The 22,290-nt window shown below is 33.4% G+C and overlaps 1 protein-coding gene and 1 non-coding gene across 4 annotated transcripts in view; one reads left to right on the top strand and one right to left on the bottom strand.

The window, feature by feature from the left end:
- Window positions 1-22,290, top strand: part of DLGAP2 (DLG associated protein 2) — a 1,318,656-nt gene that overhangs the window by 191,630 nt on the left and 1,104,736 nt on the right. The window lies entirely within an intron of this gene.
- LOC130456691 (U6 spliceosomal RNA) lies at window positions 22,057-22,162 on the bottom strand. The gene has a single exon (XR_008915741.1). It is a non-coding gene; the product is annotated as a U6 spliceosomal RNA (small nuclear RNA).

The following is a 22,290-nucleotide window of genomic DNA, read 5'->3' on the forward strand; positions in this document are numbered from 1 at the left end:
TTGTTTCCCACATTGTGTCTGTCAAGGGATTGGACCTTCTGGCTTGCTCTAGGGAGGCTTACAACTGTTTTGTCCAGCTAGAATCATCACCCCATGTAACCAGTTCCCATGTTGTTTAGTGGGTTGGGCTGGTCCCAGCTCAGCTGCTTCCCTGTCCCTAATAAGTGGCTTATGCCGGGCAGGTATCCTGTTCTGGTCTCTGCTGCCTTTGGCACTATGCTGCCATATGAGAGTGCCTAGTTTCCTACATTTCATCATTCCCCCACTCTGCCCGCTTTTTGCCTCCAGCACTCTGCTTCCATGTGGGAGTGAACAGGTTCCTGAAGTTTAGTTTCTTCATTTTTCTCTCTTGCTGCCTGAGGTGCTCTGCTGTCAGCTGAGAGTTTATAGGTTTCTTGCCCTCTCTGCCTTCTATATCTATTTCAACTGTTTTGGTTTGGATTCATCCATGTTCTACAATTTTATTGCTTCTAGCAGATGCACCATGTTGAGCTGTCCCAAGTTCTTCTGGTTTTCATAGGTGCTATGCTTCCTGAGCTAATCTTTCTTCTTTCCTCAGAGTTATTTCCTCCTGCTTTCCTTTGTTTTGGGGCAACTTTTTTTGTATTTGTGTTTATGTGTGTAGAGGGATTAAGAGAGCAGATAATTCTATACTCCATAATTTTAGCTCTCAGAATATGTATTCAGTCAGTCAGTCCTTTCTCTGAAAGTAGATGACATTTTTCATCATAAATCATTGGGATTGTGTTGGATTCTGTATTACTGAGAATAAATACATAATCCCAGTTGTTCATCAGAAAATATTGTTGTTACTCTGTTTTGGTTCTGCTCACTTCACTTTGCATCAGTTTGTGTAGATCTTTTCAAGTTTTTCTGAAATCATCCTACTCATTATTTCTTATAGCAGAATGTTATTCCATTACTATCATACATTACAACGTATTTAGCCATTCTCCAGTTGATGAACAATCCCTAAGTTTCCATTTCTTCATACTATAAAGAGAGTTGCAGTATTTTTATACAAATAGGTACCCCCCCTCCTTTTTAAATTACTTTGGGATACAGATAGTAGTGGTATTTTTGATCAAAAGGTAGGAACACTTTTAGAGCCCTTTGGGCATATAATGGATCTCACTTATGAGATAATTGTCTAGGCCAGTGATGGTGAACCTTTTAGAGACAGAGTGCCAGGCACCCCTCTCACCCCACCCCAGACTGAGTGTTGTCTGCCCTCCCAGACCATGTGCTATATTCCTACCCCTCCACTGAGGGCCAGGTGCTCTTTGTCCCTCCCTTTGCACCACATAGGGGAGGGAGAAAGAGCTCCCATTGGCTTTCTGGGCAGAAGTTCTGGTGAAGTGAGAAAATGTCAGCAGGCATGGTGGAGAGGGAGAAGGAAACAGCTTTGCTTGAGTCCTGTTGCCTTTCTAGTAATAAACTCTGGGGGAATGGGAGAGGGCAGCCACATGTCCACAGAGAGTGCTCTGCATTCTACCTTTGGTACCTATGTCATAGGTTTACCATCATTGGTCTAGGGAAAGGTAATATTTTTTATCCATTTTGTTCCTATTTGTGCATCCCCATTATCCTCCCATATCTGACTGCTGAAAGAAAAATAATTGTGAACAATAGAGTAACTTGTGTTAATATGCAATTAATTATATTAATACCATTAAAACTTTAATTTTTGAGAAAGATATTCCATAATTATTCTATAGTCTCATCCACACTAAATAAGATTGTAGGACCATTGATTTAAAATTGAATGGATGTATGGGAACTTAGATGTAATTTAATCTAATGCCTTCATTTTAAAGGTGAGCCAGAGACTTACTAAAGGTTCTATTAGTAGAAAGTAAAAGTGTGGAAATTCAGAGCCAAGTCTTCTGACTCAAGAATCAGTGCTTTTCCTACTGCATCAAATATTTTCATGGATCCCTTGTTCATTTGTAGTCCAGAGAAATGAATATGAAGTAGAATCCTTGGTAAAGGGTCATCTAGTCTTTACCTAATCACTTTCACTATCTATTAATTTGTGCCTTCATGAAGCAGCTCATATATATATATGTATATATATATAGATATATATATATATATCTATATATATATAGGTTCTTCATGATGATGATTATGAATTTAAATTAAAGCCAGCTAGGAGGCACAGGGAAGAAAATTTTGCAACTAGTTTCATCAGACCTGAGTTAAAAATTGACCTCTGGCACTTATTTGTTGTGTGAGCCAAGGCAAGTCACTCATCTTCCACCTGCTTTGGTTCCCTCATCTATAAATGAGCTTAATAATAGCACCTACCTCTCAGATTGTTGTGTGGATATTTGTAAAGATATTCACAAATCTTAAGCTGCCCTATAAATTCCAGCTATTAATAATGATTATGATATTAACAATAAGTATTTCTAATGTAATGCTACAATCTGTTGCATTATAACATATTCATTCATATGACAAAAATACAAATACTTTGAGGACAACAATCATGAGGCTTCTAATTTTTTTTTGTTTCAGGCTTTAACATTTTTTCCATGATACCTCATTATTCTGGTTCTTTCCTCCTAGATTTGCTCTTCTACTTTTATGTGCTTCTTAATGTTTTGAAATAAACCATATGACTTGGTTGGCTGTACACATGTACACAAATTACTTTCCTTTATATACTCTCCATTTTAGCCAAACTGACACATGACATTCCATTTCTTGCCTCTATTCTTTACATAGTCAGTTCTTTCAGTCCAGAATACCTGTCCTTCTTGTCTCTGCTTCTTAGCAACTCAAAAAGGAAACAGAATTATTTTGGACTGATTACTTTTTAAGAAGCTAATGCTGAAAATAAACAAATATTTGTTCATTTTGAATAAATCCTAATAGAAATCCACGTTACTGACCCTGACTGATATTTGAGAGGCAAGTATATTATAGTGAATTTAGTGTTCATCTTGAAGTCAGACAGACTTTCATTTTGAATCCTGCCTCAGACACTTAGTAGTTATGTGACCATGAACAAGTAATTTACATTTTCTTAAGGTTTTGGTTTTTTTCTATGTAAAAGGGAAGTGTTGGAGTCATTGACTTCTAAGGTCCTATTCAAGTCTATATCTATCATCTTATAAACACAAGTGCAAATTCCTTGAGATATTAAGGCTGGACTAGATTTCTGAATTTATTCATAACATCTATGTGCTTTCTGGTTATTCTCTCTTTTGTTAAGGGGGAGGGAAGCTATAATTTTTCCCCTTACTTTTTTGATACAATGACCATTGTCCTTGCTGGATTAGGAAGAAACAAATAAAAGTTGAATTGTTCTGTCTCATCTCTGTCAAATGTTCCTCTGCTATTTGATTATTTTTTATAGCTTTCTTTTGAGTACCACTTACATATCTCATCCTAGCTAAAGAAGTCAGTGAGTACTGGATTTAGGGGCAGGATCAGTACATAAGTTTGATCTTTGTGTCTAAGAGCTTTACCATTCAGGGAAACTGTGTTAATGCAATTGAAGACAGGATAAATTGTTTGATTTTGAAGAGTAGTCTTTTCTTATTGCTTTTGTAGGGCTATTTTGTTCTCTAATAATTTGGTCTTATAATTTTATGGAATGAGGGATAGATTCAAGGATGTTCTGTCAATTACTTGAATTGATTTTAAGATTGCATCATTCTTGACATTTGCAGCTGACAAACTTAAGACATTTAGAACTATGACATTTTAAAGATATTTTCTGATAGGAAATATTCAGTAGAATTAATACAGTGTAGTTTTTGGATAGAGCCTGAGGAATTGTGCATTTATCATGGAAATATCATTTATATATACCCTGAAAGCTGAGAGTGGCATGATATTCCTAAAATTTCTAAAATATAAATAATAAAAATTCTATAAAACTTCATTGATATAATGGTTTTAAATTTTTAATATTTAATTTTTCTATTTGCGCTATAACTTAGTTTATCTAAAAGTTCTCTGTTATTTTACTTTGATAGATATGTGATCTCTTCAATTTGGGAACTATCCCCATCTTTTGTTTTTTAGCTTGAATATTCTTCTCTTTATTTCATCTATGACATTTTCTCTAGTATAAACAATATTTTCCTTGTTTCCAAATATGATGAACAGTGAAATATGTATATATGATATATGTGCAATCTATGGAATATGACCTGCCTTGTTGGGGAGGCAGGAAGAGATAAAAGCAAGTTTACTAGTATATTGCTATTTGCTGTTTCTTAAAGCACATTTTTTGGGATAAATTTATTTAATTAGATGATTTAGAATATTTTTCCATGGTTATGAGATTCATGTTCTTTTTCTCTCCTTTCCTCACCCCCTTCATAATCCCAGTGGGTTTAACATGTATCATTGATCAAGACCTATTTCCATATTATTATTAATTTTTGCACTAGGGTGATCTTTTAGAGTCTACCTTCCCAGTTATAGTCCCATCGACCCATGTGATCAAGCAGTTGTTTTTCTTCTGTGTTTCTTTTCCCACAGTTCTTCCTCTGGATGTGGATAGCGTTCTTTCTCATATGTCCCTCTGAATACTTCTGGATCATTGCATTGCTACTAGTAGAGAAGTCTATTATATTCAATTTTACCACAGTGTATCAGTCTCTGTGTACATTGTTCTCTTGGTTCTGCTCCTTTCACTCTGCATCAATTCCTGGAGGTTGTTCCAGTTCACATAGAATTCCTCCAGTTTATTCCTCCTTTGAGCACAATAGTATTCCATCACCAGAATATACCACAATTTGTTCAGCCACTCCCCAATTGAAGGGCATCCCCTCATTTACCAGTTTTTTGTCACTGCAAAGAGTGCAGCTATGAATATTCTTGTACAAGTCTTTTTCCTTATTATCTCTTTGGGGGTACAAACCCAGCAGTGCTATGGCTGGATCAAAGGGAAGACAGTCTTTTAGTGCCCTTTGGGCATAGTTCCAAATTGCCTTCCAGAAGAATGGTTGGATCAATTCACAACTCCACCAGCAATGCATTAATGTCTCAACTTTGCCACATCCCTTCCAACATTCATTACTTTCCTTTGTTGTCATGTTAGCTAATCTGCTAGGTGTGAGGTGATACCTCAGAGTTGTTTTGATTTGCATTTCTCTGATTATTATAGCTTTAGAACATTTTTTTTCATATGCTTATTAATAGTTTTGATTTCTTTATCTGGAAAATTGCCTATTCATGTCCCTTACCCATTTATCAAATGGGGAATGGTTTGATTTTTTGTACAATTGATTTAGTTCCTTATATATTTGAGTGATTAGACCTTTGTCAGAGTTTTTTTTTAAATAAAGATTGTTTATTGGTTTTGTTTGTATAAAACCTTTTTAATTTAATGTGATCAAAATTATTTATTTTGCATTTCATAATTTTTTTCTAACTCTTGCTTGGTCTTAAAATTTTTTCTTTTCACAAAGATTTGACAAGTATACTATTCTGTGTTTACCTAATTTACTTATTGTTTCCTTCTTTATGTTCAAGGTGTCATTCACCCATTCTGAGTTTATCTTGGTGTTGGTTGTGAGATGTTGATCTAAACCAGATCTCTCCCATACTGTCTTCCAATTTTCCAAGGTTTTTTTTTTTGTCAAATAGTGGATTTTTGTCCCCAAAGCTGGTTTCTTTGGGTTTATCATAGACTGACTTACTAAGGTCACTTACTCGAAGTCTATTCCACTGATCCTCTCTTCTGTCTCTTAGCCAGTACCATATGGTTTTTAGGGCCACTGCTTTATAGTACAGTTTAAGAGCTAGTACTGCAAGGTCACCTTCCTTTGCAGTTTTTCATTATTTCCCTTGATATTCTTGGTATTTTTTTCTTCCAAATAAACTTTGTTATTGTTTTTTCTAATTCTGTAAAAACGTTTTTTGGTAGTTTGATGGGTATGGCACTAAATAAGTAAATTAGTTTGGGTAGGATTGTCATTTTTATTATGTTAACTCATCCTGCCCATTAGCAACTGATGTTTTTCCAGTTATTTAGATATAGTTTTATTGTGTTGAGTATTTTGTAGTTGTGTTAATATACTTTCTGTATTTGTCTTGGCAGAGAGATTCCTAAGTATTTTATGTTGTCAATGCTGATTCTAATGGGAATTTCTCTAACTCTTGCTGCTGGGATAAGTTGGAAGTATATAGAAATGCTGATGGTTTATGTGGGTTTATTTTGTATCCTGAAACTTTGCTAAACTTGTTGATTATTTCCACTAGCTTTTTAGTTGATTCTCTAGGATTCTTTAAGTATACCATCATATCGTCTGCAAAGAGTGATAGTTTGGTCTCCTCATTCCTTATTTTAATACCTTCAATTTCTTTTCCTTCTTTAATTGCTACTGCTCATGTTTCTAGTACAATGCTAAATAATAAAGGTGATAATGGGCATCCTTGTTTCTCTCCCATCTTATTGGATGGTTTATCCCCATTACAGATGATGCTTGCTGATGTTTTTAAATATATACTGTTTATTATTTTTAGAAAAGGCCCATCTATTCCTATGCTTTCTAGTGTTTTCAATAGGAATGAGTGTTGTATTTGTCAAAGGCTTTTTCTGCATCTATTGAGATTATCATGTGATTTTTTTTGTTGATTTGGTTGTTGATATGGTTAATTATATGAATGGTTTTCCTAATATTGAACTATCCTTCCATTCCTAATAAAAATCCTACCTGATCATAATGAATAACCCTTGTGATCACTTACTGGAATTTTTTTGCTAGTATTATATTTAAGATTTTTGCATCTATGTTCATTAAGGAGATTGGTCTGTAGTTTTCTTTCTCTGTTTTTGATCTACCTGGCTTTGGAATTAGTACCATATTTTTGTCATAAAAGGGATTTCGGAGAACTTCTTTGCTTATTATGTCAAATAGTTTGTATAGTATTGGGATTAGTTGTTTTTTGAATGTTTGATAGAATTCACTTGTGAATCCATCAGGCCTGGGGATTTTTTCTTAGGGAGTTCTTTGATGGCTTGTTCAATTTCTTTTTCTGATATGAGTTTACTTAAGCATTCTATCTCTTCTGTTAATCTAGGCAATTTATATTTTTGTAAATATTCATCCATATCACCTAGATTGCCGTACCTATTGCCATATAATTTGTCAAAATAGTTTTAATGATTGCCTTAATATCCTCTTCATTAGAGGTGAGGTCTCCCTTTTCACCTATGACGATAATTTGGTTTTCTTCTTTCCTTTTTTTTTTTATTAGATTGACCAGTACTTTGTCTATTTTATTTGTTTTTTTCAAAGTACCAACTTCTAGTCTTGTTTATTAATTCAATAGTCCTTTTACTTTCAATTTTATTATTAATTTCTCCTTTAATTTTTATGATCTCTGATTTAGTTTTAATCTGGGGATTTTTAATTTGTTTACTTTCTAGTTTTTTAATTTGCATGCCCTATTCATTCACCTCTGACCTCTCTAATTTGTTAATATATGAACTAAAGGATATAAATTTCCTCCCTAAGTACTGTTTTGACTGCATCCCATAGAGTTTGAAAGGATGTCTCATCATTGTCATTTTCTTCAATGAAATTATTAATTGTTTCTATGATTTGTTCTTTAACCAATTTAGGAGAACCATATTATTTAATTTCCAATTAATTTTTGACTCGTCTCTCCATGGACCCTTATCAATTGTTATTTTTATTGCATTGTGATCTGAAAAGGTTGCATTTACTATTTCTGCTCTTTTACACTTGTTTACCATGTTTTTATGCCCCAGTATATGGTCAATCTTTGTGAATGTTCCATGTGCTGCTGAAAAGGTGTATTCTTTTTTTCCCCTATTTATTTTTCTCCACATATCTTCTAACACTAATTTTTCTAAGATTTCATCCACTTTTATTACCTCTTTCTTATTTATTTTTTGGTTCAATTTATCTAGTTCTGTTAGAGGAAGGTTTAGGTCTCTCACTAGTATAGTTTTCCTATCTATTTCATCCTTGAGTTCCACTAGTTTCTCCTTTAGAAATTTGGATGCTATGCCATTTGTTGTGAACATGTTGAGTACTGATTTCCTTATTGTCTATATTGCCTTTTATCAAGATGTAATTACTTTCTGCATCTCTTTTAACTAGATCTATTTTTACTTTGGCTTTGTCAGATATGATGATTGTGACTCCTGCCTTCTTTTCCTCAGTTTATGCCCAATAGATTTTTCTCCATCTGCTTACTTTTACCCTATGCTTCCTCATGTGTTTTTCTTATAGACAACATATGGTAAGATTTTGATTTCTAATCCACTCTGCTATTTGCTTCAACTTTATGAGTGAGTTCATTCCATTCACATTCAAAGTTATGATTACTACCTGTGTATTCCCCAACATTTTGATTTTCTCTCCTTGTCCTGCCTTTTCCTCTTTCATTATTTCTGTCTACACCAGTGTTCTGTTTTTAATCAGTTCCCCTAATCCCCACCCTTATTTTACTTTCCTTTCTCCCCCTCCTTTCTTATTCCTCTCTTATTTTTCTTTTGGGGTCTTTTTAAGCTATCCACACACTCTCCCTCCTTGTATTGCTTCCCTCCCAGCCCTCGCATTCTGCCCCCTCCCTTTTTATTCCCCTTTATTTTCTTTAGGGTCGATTGAATTTCCTTATCTGTCTCTTTCCATCTTCTTATTTTAACTCCCCTCCCCACTCCCACCCTTAGTTTTCCCCTCTCAACTTTCCTATAGAGTAAGATATAGTTCAATACCCCAGGGATCTAGATCATCTTCCCTCTCAGAATTGATTCCACTGAGAGTAAGGTTTGAGTATTACCTTTTAGTATTCTCTTCCTCTCCTTCTTACAGTTGTATTTTTCCCCTCCCACACCCATGTGCCTTTTTGTGTAGTATAGATTATATCCTAATTGTCTTATTCCTTCAAGTTTCTCTTGGTTCTATCTTCTCCTTCCCCTTTCTTTCTTTTTTTCTTTTTATATATATGATTTTAAACCACTTAGTACCCCAATCACTACCTATGGATAATTCTTCTAATTCCTATAATAGTGAGTATAATTTTTGACAGTTACAAATAACACTTTTCAATAAAGAAATATAAACAATTTGGCCACCAAGGGGTGACTCATCACACCTGCCCCAGTTCACCTACCTTTCCAGAGTCTAAGTGAGAACAGGACAAACTTTTATGTTCTAGGAAGGAGACTGGCTGAGATCTACACAGACTTACTCCTAAGTGAAACTAGACTAAGAACCCAGGGAGGCTGACAAAATGAAATAGGGTGCAGAGCTTGGGGAGAGGGGGAAGCTCACAGAAAAATGCCACAGAGAACCAAAAAAATCCCTTGGGCAAAAACTTAACCAGTTTCCAATACAGAGACTTTTCTACACTCCCCACCAAGACTTCTTCCAGGCAATCTTTAAGTTCTCCAGGGCTGGGCCAGCCCATAATAACAGCAAGACAAGGGACCCCTGGAGGTTGAGGAAACATGGAGATAGGGCATTGAGTTTGGGCAGAAAGAAGTGACAATGCAAAGCACCACAGAGAAAAATAGCCTATTGGTAAAAACCTCTCAATTGCTCAATACAGAGACTTGCCTGTACTCCACATCCAGACCTCTAAGAGGTCTTAGGGGCTATAAGTTCTTAGGGGCTGTATCTGCCACTAAGAGCAGCTGGACACTGCTGAGGACTGATGAGGAAAAATATCCTCAGGGCAAAAACCTCTTTAGAGCCAGTGCAAAGCTCACCCACATTCCTCACTTAAAATCTGACCAGGAAGGAATGAAGCAAATGGCCACCAACTCCTAGGAACTAAAATCCACAAATACCCCAAAAAACCCCAAGAAGAAACTATTAACCTTGATAATTTTTATGCAGAAAGAACCCAGACTAAAGAAGAGATAGCAGAAGATGACAAATAATTAAATACACCTAAACCTTCAAAAAATGGAAATTGGTCACAAGTTCTTGTAGACTTTAAATCTGAGATTTTCAGAAAAATTGAAGAAATGTGGCAAGAAAAGTAGGAAATGGCCCAAAAAGAAAATAACAGTTTAAAAGACAGGATCTCCCACTTGGAAACTGAAGCCCAGTAATCAAACGAAATAATAAGCAAATTGAAAAACAGAAAATGAACCGCTGGAAGCAATGAAAAGTAGGATAGATCAAACCAAAAAGGAAAATCAAAAGATCTTAGCTAAAACCCAGTCATTAAAAACTAGAAGTGGGGAAGTAGAATCCAAGTGATCTCACAAGACAGAAAGAATTAATAAAGCAAAGTCAAATGAATGACAGATTAGAAGGCAACACAAAATATCTCATTGAGAGGGTGGTTGCTTTGAAAATAGATGTGGGAGAGACAATTAGAGAGTCATAGGCCTGCCTGAAAACCTGGAAACAAGCAGAAACTTTGATACCACACTACAAGAAATTATCCTAGAAAACTACCCTGAGGTTCTGCAACAAGAGGGGAAAATAGACATCTTAAGAGTACATAGATCACCTGCTACACTAAGTCCTCAAAAGACAACCCCAAGGAATGCAATTGCCAAATTCAAGAGCTTCCAAGCTAAGGAGAAAATATTACAAGAAGTAAGAAAGAGATAATTCAGATATCAAGGAGCACCAATCAGGATTACACAGGATCTGGTAGCCTCCACACTAAAAGACCACAAGGTTTGGAATATGCTATTCAGAAAGACAAAAGAATTGGGTCTACAAACAAGGATCAACTGGCCATCAAAATTGACTAAATACTTCCAGGGGAAAGTATGGGCATTCAACAAAATAGAAAACTTCCAAATATTTGTAAAGAAAAGACCAGAACTAAACAGAAATTTGACATTGAAATACAAAAACCAAGAGAACAATGAAAAGGTAAATAAAAAAGAGAGGGGTCTTACTTTTTGTTCTCTAATAGATTAAATATTGTTTAGCTATTTCTGTCTGGAAGAACATCCTTTTTTTGTCATCACATAGAGAGTTTTTCACACATGGGTTCTTTCCTTTATCTATGTTCCTTTTGGGATACAGACCTCATACTAGCATTTCTATATCAAAGGGTATACATAGTTTTATGGCCACATGATTCCAAATTACTCTCCAGTATATTAGTTCACCCCTCAACTAACAGTTTATTAGTGCTCCAGTTTTCCCACATCCCAGTATTTATAATTTTCCCTTTTACTCTCATATTAGCCAATCTGATAGGTGTTAAGTGGTATATCAGAGTTGTAATTTTCATTTCTCTAATCAGTAATGATTTGAATGTGACTGTGTGAAAATATGACTATAGATGCTCTTCATTCATTGATTTATTAATTGGGCAATGACTTATATTGTTATAAGTTTGCCTCAGTTCTCTATATATTTGCAAAATGAGGTCAATGTCAGTGATATTTGGTATAAAATAATTTACCAGTTATTTATTTTCCATCTAATCTGGGTTGCATTGGTTTTGTTCATACAAAACCTTTTTAATTTAATGTAATCAAAGTTATCCATTTTACTTCTCTTAATGTTCTCTATGTCTTCTTTCATCATATATTCTTCCCTTATCCTGAGATCTGACAGGTGAACTATTTTGTGTGCTCTTAAATTGTTTATGGCATCACCATTTATTTTAAGATCATACATCCATTTTGATTTCATCTTAGTATATGATGTATGATCTTGGTCTATGTCTAGTTTTTGTCATACTGTTTTATAGTTTTCTCAGTAGTTTTTGTTAAATAATGAGTTCTTCTCTCAAAAGCTTGAATCCTTGGGTTTAATTGAATACTAGGTTACTATAGTCATTTACCATAACCACAATAACCATAGTGTGTTGATTACTTAATATATTCCATTGGTCCACTAAGCTATTTCTTAGCCATTATCAGATTGTTTTGATGGTGATTGCATTATAACAATGTGTGAGATCTGATATGGCTAGACTTCAATTCTTGCTATTTTTCTTCATTAATTCCCTTGATATTCTTGATCTTTTCTTTTTCCAAATGAATTTTTAAATTATTTTTTCTAACTATAAAATAATTTTGGGGAAGCTTGATTGGTATGGCACTGAATTAGGCAGAATTGCCTCTTTTATTATACCAGTTCAGACTACCCATGAACAATTAATATTTTCCCAATTGTTTAGATCTGACTCTGTGTGTAAAGCATTTTGGAATCCAGTTTATACAATTGCTGGGTTTGTTTTCATGTTGATTACTTATTTTTTGGGGGTACAAAAAGACACCCATTATTTTTCTAGTATTTTGAAATCTATTGTTAACATACTCACAAAATAGATCACTGGATAATTTTAAAATATTGATATATCTAAAATGAATCTAGTGCTTATATTTCTCATTAGATTTATCTGTTTTTTCTCATGACATGATACATATCATTGTGCAAGGTTTTTAATCATCTATTCTAGCAAGTCTAAGGTGTCCTTTATGGTACAAAATCTGTATGTTAATCAAAAGAAAAAACTTCAATATTGAAATAGGAAATGAAAAGGAAAGAAAATTAATTTTTATTTTCGGTTGCATACTTTTGACTAAAAGAAAGCATCAGATTTATTGTGTTCACTATGTTCACCAACTTTGGCTCTGATTCACCTTTGGCTTACATGGTAAAGCTTTTAATATTTTATTTTCTAAAAGTTTAAATGTGTGTTAGCACACAAAGTTCTTAATATTGGTATCATTTTTTTTAGTTTGAAAACAACTTTTGTTTCCTCTATTCATTTTCAAAATGTCTGTTTCAACTTTCTCTTACTCTCAACTTGGAGGAAGTATATCTAATGGAATGCTCTAGGGTTCTGCTTTCATTCATGTGATGTTGAGCATAAAAATATATATCACCAATTGAGGTGCAATGTAGAAGGAATATTTAGCAAATCTGCAAATGATATGAAGCTGAAGTTAGTTAATATGATATATTCAGAATTTATTTTAAAATGGTATCCATTGGCAATGAAAATGGGCTAAATAAAATAAATTTAGTAGGGGGGTAAAGTCCAGATTATGTAGTAAAGGTAGGGACTTGTCTTAGAACTTCCAAATTCCTCTTTAAAAAATATTAATATGAGTCAAAATGGAGCATCAGAACAAAAAAAAAAGAATGAGAAGAAAAAACTCCCAGCCAACTTAAAATTTTGGCAGGAAAGGTGTATCTCACTTGGATTAGAATGGACTCCAGTCCATTGCAAGTTGTATGGGCAAGTCTGCAGAAGACTTTGGGGGGATTAAATCAGCAGTATCAGTGGCTTTGGGAACTTTAAGCCTACAGTGGTAAGGAGATTAGACAACTGCTTGGTAGATGGTTACAGAAGATCCTTTGTTGGCATTGGGAGTAGAATTCTGTTGCTTTGTCCATGTGTGGTTCTGGGTCACAGTACCAGGATGAGGAGTTGTACTAGTAGGAGTAGGGAAACTGGTCACAATTCCATAGAAGAAAAGAGTGCCTTTAGTCACCCAGAACAGAGCACAGATCTAGGAGAGCAGTAACCATACTTCTCCTTAGATCATACCATCTTATCTAGCTCTGTAAACAGTTGCACAAAAACCTGAGGTTGAGGATAGTGCCTATAGCACTAATAAATCCCAGGAGCAGAGGCCAATTATGACAGAAAGTTAAAAATCATGAAATAAGCTAGAAAACTGAGCAAACAACACCAAAAAATACCTAACCATAGAATCGTGACAGTGACAGGGAAGATCAAAACATAAACCCAAAGGAGATACTTGTAAAACCTCAAAGAAAAATATGAATTGGATGTAAAGCCAAAAAGAATTCCTGGAAGAACTAAAAATATTTTAAAATTCAAATAGTGAGGTTGAGGAAAAATTGGGAAAATAAATGAAAGTGATACAAGAGAATCATGAAAAAAAGTTAGCATCTAGGTAAAAGGGGCATACATCAGAAAATAATATAATAAAAAGCAGAAAAAAGAAGCATAATAAAAAGGTGGTGCAAAACTAAAGTAAAGAACTATTTAAAAGGCAGAGTTGACCAAATGAAAAAAACAAACAAACATAGAAATTCACTGAAGAAAAGAAATCCCTAAAAGATAGAATTGGCCTGATGGGAAAGCATATGAAAAAGCTCATTGAAGAAAACATTTTCTTTAAAAATTAGGATTGGGAACCAGAGTGTAAAATAGAAATGAGAAGAATCCACCAGTCATTTACTCAGTGAGATCTCAAAATGAAAACTCCCAGGATTATTATAGCCACATTCCAGAGTTCCAAAGTAAAAAAGAAGATATTGCAAGAAGGCAGAAAGAAACAATTAAAATATCATAGAGCCACATTCAGGATAACACAAGATGTAGTAGAAACTAGGTTCTCTATTTAAGAAATGAGACCTTCCCCCTGATTTAGGTACCAGTACCATATTTGTATCCTAGAAGGGATTTGTTAGGACTCCTTTGCTCACATTCCCAATTGTTTAAATAGTATTGGGATTCATTGTTCTTTAAACGTTTGGTAAAATTTACCAATCAAACCATCTGGCCCTGGAAACTTTTTATTGAGGAGTTCCTTGCTAACTTGTCAATTTCTTTTCCTAAGATGGAGTTAAGTATTTTTCCTCTTCTATTGAATTGGACAATTTACATTTTTAAATGTTCATATCTTTCACTTAGATTATTAGATTTATTGGCATATAATTGGATAAAATAAATTAATCATTTATTTAATTTCATCTTCACTGGTGGTACATTCATTCACCCTTTTCATTTTTGAAACTGGTAATTTGATTTTCTTTTTTAAAATTAAATCAACCAGTGGCTTAGATATTTTATTTTAGTTTTCATAAAATCAGCATTGTATTGTGAACAGGGAAAGTACTGATCTTACAACAATACTCTGGCTAAAAAATACATGAAGTATCATGCACAGTTCTAGGCACCACATTTTAGGATGGATATTAATAAACTTTATTGCCTAGAAGATGAGCCAGAGAATTAAAAATCTCTGATCAGAGTGAGGGGGAGTCATTAATACTAACCCTAGCAGTATTGAGTTCTACTCCATATCAGAATACAACTAGGAAAAATTACAAGCTATTATTGTTCTCTGAGAGCAACTCTTCTCTACCTCCTAGTTCTACCCTAATACAGGTTACAGTTCTCATCTTATTCGCTGGTTTAAGGTTGTTGACTGTGTGGTTTTGTTCAACCAGTCTTTAGCACAGCCTCAACCCACTATGAGATTGCCTTTCCCCCATCTTTGTGTTGCATTTCCATATGATCATCTTAGCATCACATAATGGAGTTTACAGATGGTCATGATTTAATTATATATAGCTATTCATATAAATAGAAATAAAAGTAACAAAATCTAATAAAATAATAGCTAGCATTTATATAGAATTTTAAGGTTTTCAAAATGTTTTATAGTCATTATATAATTTTATCCTCACAGAAACACTAGGAGGTAGTGGTTCTTATACTCATTTTAAAAATGAGAAGAATAAGGTAGACAGACAGAATAAATGACTTTTCCAATCTCACAACCATTAAGTGATTGAGACCAGACTCCATGTCAAGTACTCTGTCCATTATGTCACCTATATCACTAATATTTAATCTATTAAAACAAAACAAAACTACTTTGTGTATTTTGTGTCTCTTTTACTATTCCTATGATCCCACAAGTTTATTATATGGAAAATGGTGTTCTATGGCATGTATATATACAGCACTACTAGCGGTATAAGGAGTTTTTTTAAACTGGGTTTTGTTTCAAGGAGATATTTGGGTTCTTATGCTTCTGTAGAATTCTGGACTTGGTTGATATTCAGATTGTTTTTTCAAGGTTTTAAAGGACTAACTCTTAAGAGTTTTCAATTGTATATCATAGTCAAAACAAAAGTCTTTTACCCACTTTATTGGTTATTTGTGTATAGTAAAGTTGAAATCTTTTCAATCAGATGCTTTTTTATAGTCAAGAAAAATAAACATGGTGAAATCTTGAAATTTCTATGATTTTCAATCAAATTATGCTTCTTTGAAAATGTCATCGATTATTGAAGAATATCATTTGTTAATGCCTGACAATACTTTTTTCATACTTTTGTCAAGTATGACCTTTCTTTGTATTGAGAGTATTCTTAGATTCTTTTTGGAGATGAGAAAGTAGGCACATTAGAATTGATGTTTTCACAACACACTTTTTAATATTTTTAGTAAAATCACTATGCTTTTCATTCCAAGTGTTTACTATCTTCCTTTCCTTCAGTTATCTTGATATTAAGTTCCTCAATGCCCTCCAATTTTGTCATTTGTCAAATGTATGTACTTGGTCTAGCTAGATGCCCTTTCCATTTTTATTTTCTTTAGTGCCATTTCTACTTCATTATGTAGCATTCTAGGGATTAGGATATTAGAGGCTTAGTGGTATAAATTCCATTTTCTGCGAGAGAAAAGAATTGTTGTAAAATATTTACAGATGTTTTCTATCATTTGCTTATTCTGTTGTTTATTGTCTCCCTAGTTTCATTCCTATTTATTCTGATTTAACTACATTAGCTGAATCTCTTCCCTCATCTTTGTTTAAACTTCTTTTCTCCTTTTCTGCTTCACTATTTTTAGAGGTTTTATAACATACACATACATCTGGCAATAACAATTATTATCTTACTAAAGATACTTTAAAATCTTGTTTAAATATGCCAGGTTGTAGTTGACTTAACTTTATGTCATGTATTCTTATTTTTAGTCTTTCTAATCAATTATTGTTGATTTGATTTTGAACTTTGCCTTTAGAAGGCAATACAAAATCACCAATTTGAATATGGTTTCCTTATAAGTAAATCAAGTCTTATTAAAATATTAGTTTCTTTTTTATGTGCTCAACATATCAAATACCTTTTTGACTTTCATTTTGAAGGATTTTGTGATATTTTTGATATGCATATATGAAGCTTTTGTATCATCTACAGTCTCTTGGTTTCTCATCTCTCATTTCTTTTTACCAAACCATATATTCAAAGATTTTTGTGGTGTTCCCCTATATTCACCTGGTATTAAATAATATGTTGATTTAATGTGATGGGTCATACTGAGTTCTTAATAGAATTTCTCTGCTTTATCATCTTCTGCAATGTTAATAACATACATCAAATATCTTTATCATGATCTTTGGCAAATGCTTTTCATAAACTCTATAATATAACACAACTGAACATCCCATCAAATAATGTTTCTTGTTACATTTGGATACATCTAAACCCACCTTGTTATTTGCCTTCCCAAGGAGAATATATGAACCATCCTTTGATTTCAATGCAGCTTGCTTTTGTCTTCTGTTTTAATTCAGAACAAAATATCAGGATTGATATGATTCAATTCATCCAAGGTAATAGGCTCAATAGGGCAGTGATGGAAAACTTTTTAGGCATGGTGTGCCAGGCTCCACCCCAACCCTATCCCCCAGAAAGTGCCATAACCACCCCCCACCAGAGACCAAGTACAGTACCCCACCTCCTAACCTCCTCCATTTATCCCACACAGGGGAGAGAGAAAGTTCTCCCATTGGGCTTCTGGACAGAGGGTGGGTGATGCGAAAGAATGTTGTTAGGCTTGGTGGAGAGGGGAGGAGAGCAGCTCTGCTTGAATTCTTCTGCCTTTCTAATGATAAACTCTGTGTGGGGTTGGAGGAGGGTGCCCATGTGCCCACAGAGAGCACTATGTGTGCCGTCTTTGGCACCAGTACCTTAGGTTTGCCATCACTGAGCTAGGGAATCATAGTTAGAGTACTAACAGTTAAATTAATGTTTACAGGTATCCTGAAACTATGTTCCTTAGCACCCTCTTCTCCCTTTTCTTCCCTTTCACCACAGCCACTGTAGAAATTGTCTATATAGTTATGAAAGCCATTTTATATTTTTCAATTTTTCATGTGTGATCAACTTGTAATACAAACTGGCTGTTAAACTGGTAAACTTATTTAATTTCTGACTTGCAAAGAAGGTGCCAAAATATATTGGTAGACTAACTTTCATTATTCCAGAGTTATTTATAACAATGAAACCATAGATCCTAGTCACATTAGCCTTTGTCATGGATTATTATTATGGAAAAAGGATTCAACTAGCTTACTGGTTATTGACCTTTCCATGCTCAACTTGGCTAATTTTTAGAAACCTTATGACAACAGCCTATACTTTTAAGAGCTTTCTCAGTGATAGGGCCTACCAGAATTTTGGTTCATGGTCAAACCTTTGAATTTGAGTCACTTCTATGACATTGTAATGTGTCATATAATGACTTTGTGGAGGACATGCAAAGAATAGATATTTGTTTTGGATATTAAGTCCAATATTTGACACTTTGCTGAGTGCCAAAATAAAAACCAAACATTCCCTACCCTCAAGAAAGTTATAGTCTGTTGATTTGAATGTAATTGACTACTTATAGATTTAAGAAAAGAAAAACTTTTTAACCACTTGAGCTATAAAAGCTGAATGTACTGCCTCAAGGAGTAATTGATTTCCTTTCATTGTCATCATGAGACCCAATGTGGAGCCATGGGAAAAGTTCTGGATTTGTAGTCAGAGGATCTGGATTTGAATCCTAGAGCTGTCATTTGCTGCCTGTATGATTTTGGCAATTCATTTAACCTCTCAAGTTTGAATTTTCCAAGTGAGAAAATTGAGGGCCAATCTGCTTCATAGAGTTAATGAGAAAAACTATAAAGTGGTTTGTAAACATGAGCCATAAGCAAGATCATCATTTTATTTTTGATTATTAAAAAAACAGATTTACACTCAAACATCAAGGTTATACCAAAGAATGTGTCCCTGACTTTGGAGATTATACCTAATGAATTTGAAAACTGTTTTGAATACCAATAACAACATTGGGATAAGCCTCTTAAGGTGATCATATGCAAGGGAATAATTTTCATTTGGATGTGTAAGTTATTATATGTTTTTTTTAAATTAAAAGTCAGTCTTATTATCTCATATTTAGGAAACACACTAGAGTGTGGCAAAGGAAATGAATATTTCTCTGTTATGCTTTAAAGAGGAAAAAAATCCAAAGAGATTTTGTCATTTTAAAAGGTTAATACTACAATAAAGAAAGGATGTCACATGAAGAATCACAGAATTCAAAAGGTAAAATTTGATTTGGAGGTCATTGATCTAACTACTTCATTCTACAAATGACAAATTGAAGCTTTTAGCTTGCTTGAGGTCATTCAACTAATTAAAGTATACAAATCACATTACAAAATCCTGTATGAAGTCTATATTTCAAAGAAAAAAGGAATTGGCTTTTGATACATTTTTTAATAGTAGTAGTTTTGCTTGACATTTTAATTTTCTAGTTGGGCTAATTTTTTTGAAGGAAAGAGTAAGAGAAATTAGATTATATTTTTATTTAGAAAATACAGTATTTTTACATTTTTCTGTTTCATGTGATATGTTGGTAAGTGGTAACAATAATGGACTCAATGAATAATGATAATGATTTTTAAAATTTTAAACTGAATTCATTTAATTACTCTGAATTTATCTCATTTGTAGCCAATTTTAACTAGAAAAGTAGAATTTAATCAATATGTTAAGAACTTTAAAAAAATATTTTTATCTTTCTATTAAGTGTATACCTACAAGTTGATTTCAATACTTGTTGGATACTTCTATGGAACTGGAAAAGAACGAATTAATAACATTTTAAATAAAATACATTTTTGGACTCAAGCCTAGATTTGAAGCTTGAGTGATGTATTGATATAATTTTGGGTTCTTGAAGGCTATGCCAGTAGCATACCAGTTCTGATAGATGCTATGAACCTGTAATAGCTTTAATAACAATTCTAATAATGAGCACTATACCTGTTGTCTGAGGATCAGCCAGACAAAGTCTAGAGAAGTTCATCACTGGTTTGACAACAAAATGATGAATTTGTGATGACAGCAATTCTTTATGAATATAGATTCACAATGGGAACCTCAGGTAGCATGACTTCTTTTTAAAAGCATAATTTTGCCATTGTATAGAAAATGAACCAAAATTTCAAAGATTAAGTTATTGACTGTCCTATATACATCCAAATAGGATACAAAGAATAAAAGCATTATAAAAACTAAAAAGGATATAAAGATTACTTTGAAAAAATTGTAAAAAAATGACCTAGAACCAGTATTCTCCTAATAACCTAAACTAAGGTCTTTTTCTCAGTCCTTATTCTCCTTTTATTTCTATGAAGTGTGAGTAGAAAGTAAGAAGAAGGAAATAAATATTTATTAAGTGTCTACTATGTACCAGGCAGTGTGCTATGAACTTTACAAATATTATCTTATTTGATTAAAATTAATGACATGGCTGATCACTCCTTCCTTACTGTAGGCTTATTGCCCTATCTTCTTGTTCTCTTCTGGTTCCCCTGTCCCCTAAATATGAGTATCTCCTCTATTTATTCAATAATTCAGATCTTCTCTTCCTCCCCCCACAGTGAGCTAAGCCATGTCTATATCTTTAGTTATCATATTTATGTAGATTCTATCAAATTTCTGTATCTATCTCCATTTGGGATCATTATCATGGAAATTTTAAATTAAATTAAAATATAATTTAATTCTAGATTCTCTTCCTCCTGATAATTCCTTCACTCATTGAGCAGTCAAGAAATACAAAACCAATTACAAATATGAAAAAAAGCCCCATTTCTTCATTAGGTATGTTATGAAAAAAAAAAAGAAAGCTACAAATGCCAGAATCTGTATTCTGAGTCCTTCAATTCTCTATCTGGAGCTTTATGGTATTTTTAATCATGGATCCTTTGAAATTGTGGTGGGTCATTGGGTTGATTAGAGTTATTAAGTCTTTTGTAGTTAATTTTTTACAAATTGTTCCTACTGTGAAAATTGTTCTTAATTTTATTCATTTCACATCAGTTCACATAAATCTTTTTAGGTAATTCTTAAACAATTTCCATAATGATTTCTTACAATGGAATAGTATCCTATACATTCATATACCATCATTTGTTTATCTCTTCCCCAATTTATGGCTATTCCCTTATTTTAAAATTTTTTACTTCTGTGAAATGAACTGTCATAAATATTTTTGAACATCCAGGCATTTTTTCTTTTTTCTTTGATCTTTCATGGAAATTTTAAATCAAATTAAATTGTATTTTTAATTCCAGATTCTCTTTTTCTTGACCACTGCTTCTTCACCTATTTAGCAGTCAAAAATATAAAGCCAAATATATTAAAATATATAAATAGCTACTATATATACAAATATATAAAATATGAAGAAAAATATTAGGCACATTGTGAAAAAAAGAAAGAAAACTATAAATGCCTCAGGCTCTACTCTCAGTTCATCAGTTCTCTATCAAAGTTTAAAATCTGATACTTCTAGGTCTCCTTCCTTTCCATTTTTTTTTACTGATTTTCTTGATATTTTCGAGATTTGTTCAAAATGATTCAGAGGCTAGAGCATTGGTCCTGGATTCAGGAAAACCCACCTTCCTGAGTTCAAATCTGGTCTCAGATATTCATTTGCTGTGTAAAGTTGCGATAATCACTTAACCTTGTTTGCTTGTTTGCTCATCTGTAAAATGAGAAGGAAATGGCAAATTATTCCACTATTTTTGCCAAGAAAACCCCATGGAGTCACAAAGAGTTGGACACAACTGATCTTTTTTAGCTCTAGATAAATTTTATAATTATTTCCCCTAGCTCTATAATGTATGTTATGCTACCACATAACTAAATAGAGGTAATATTGTCTTTTAAAAATTATATTGGCTTTTCCTATTTATGAACAATTAATATTTCTCCAAATATTGAAATCTATCTTTATTTGTGTGAAGAATGTTTTGTAACAGTGTTCATAGGTTTTCTGTGTGTTTCTTGGCAGGTAGTGTCCCAAGTCCTTATTTTTATATGTAGAGACTGATTTTCAAGACCGAGCCCCTCATTTTCACACCAGATTAAATTTCTGGGCAACGTAAACTAGTCCTTATACCAAAGCTGCAGTACTTGTTTCCACTTTCTGATTTTCTATCTCAAAGCACTGGGGCCAGGAGCAGTTAACTTGTTTCTCAGAAGCTTTACCTCTCTTAATTTTTTTTTTTCTAATATGGACTGCTTCATGATTTTCATGTCATCCTTCCATGGGATCCATGCGAATCTTCTATGTATTATTCTGATTTTAGAATAAATGCTGCTGAAGCAAGCACAACTCTTAAACTTTTAATGATCCTGAAGCTACTGAACTTCACTGATCTGTTGAAACTGGACTTCTCACTTAGCCATTCAGGAATCATGTAGCCAAAACCTTCTGTCAGCTAACAATTCTTGTGAATGG

Source organism: Monodelphis domestica, chromosome 1 (genome assembly GCF_027887165.1).
Source record: "Monodelphis domestica isolate mMonDom1 chromosome 1, mMonDom1.pri, whole genome shotgun sequence".
Lineage (NCBI taxonomy): Eukaryota > Metazoa > Chordata > Mammalia > Didelphimorphia > Didelphidae > Monodelphis > Monodelphis domestica.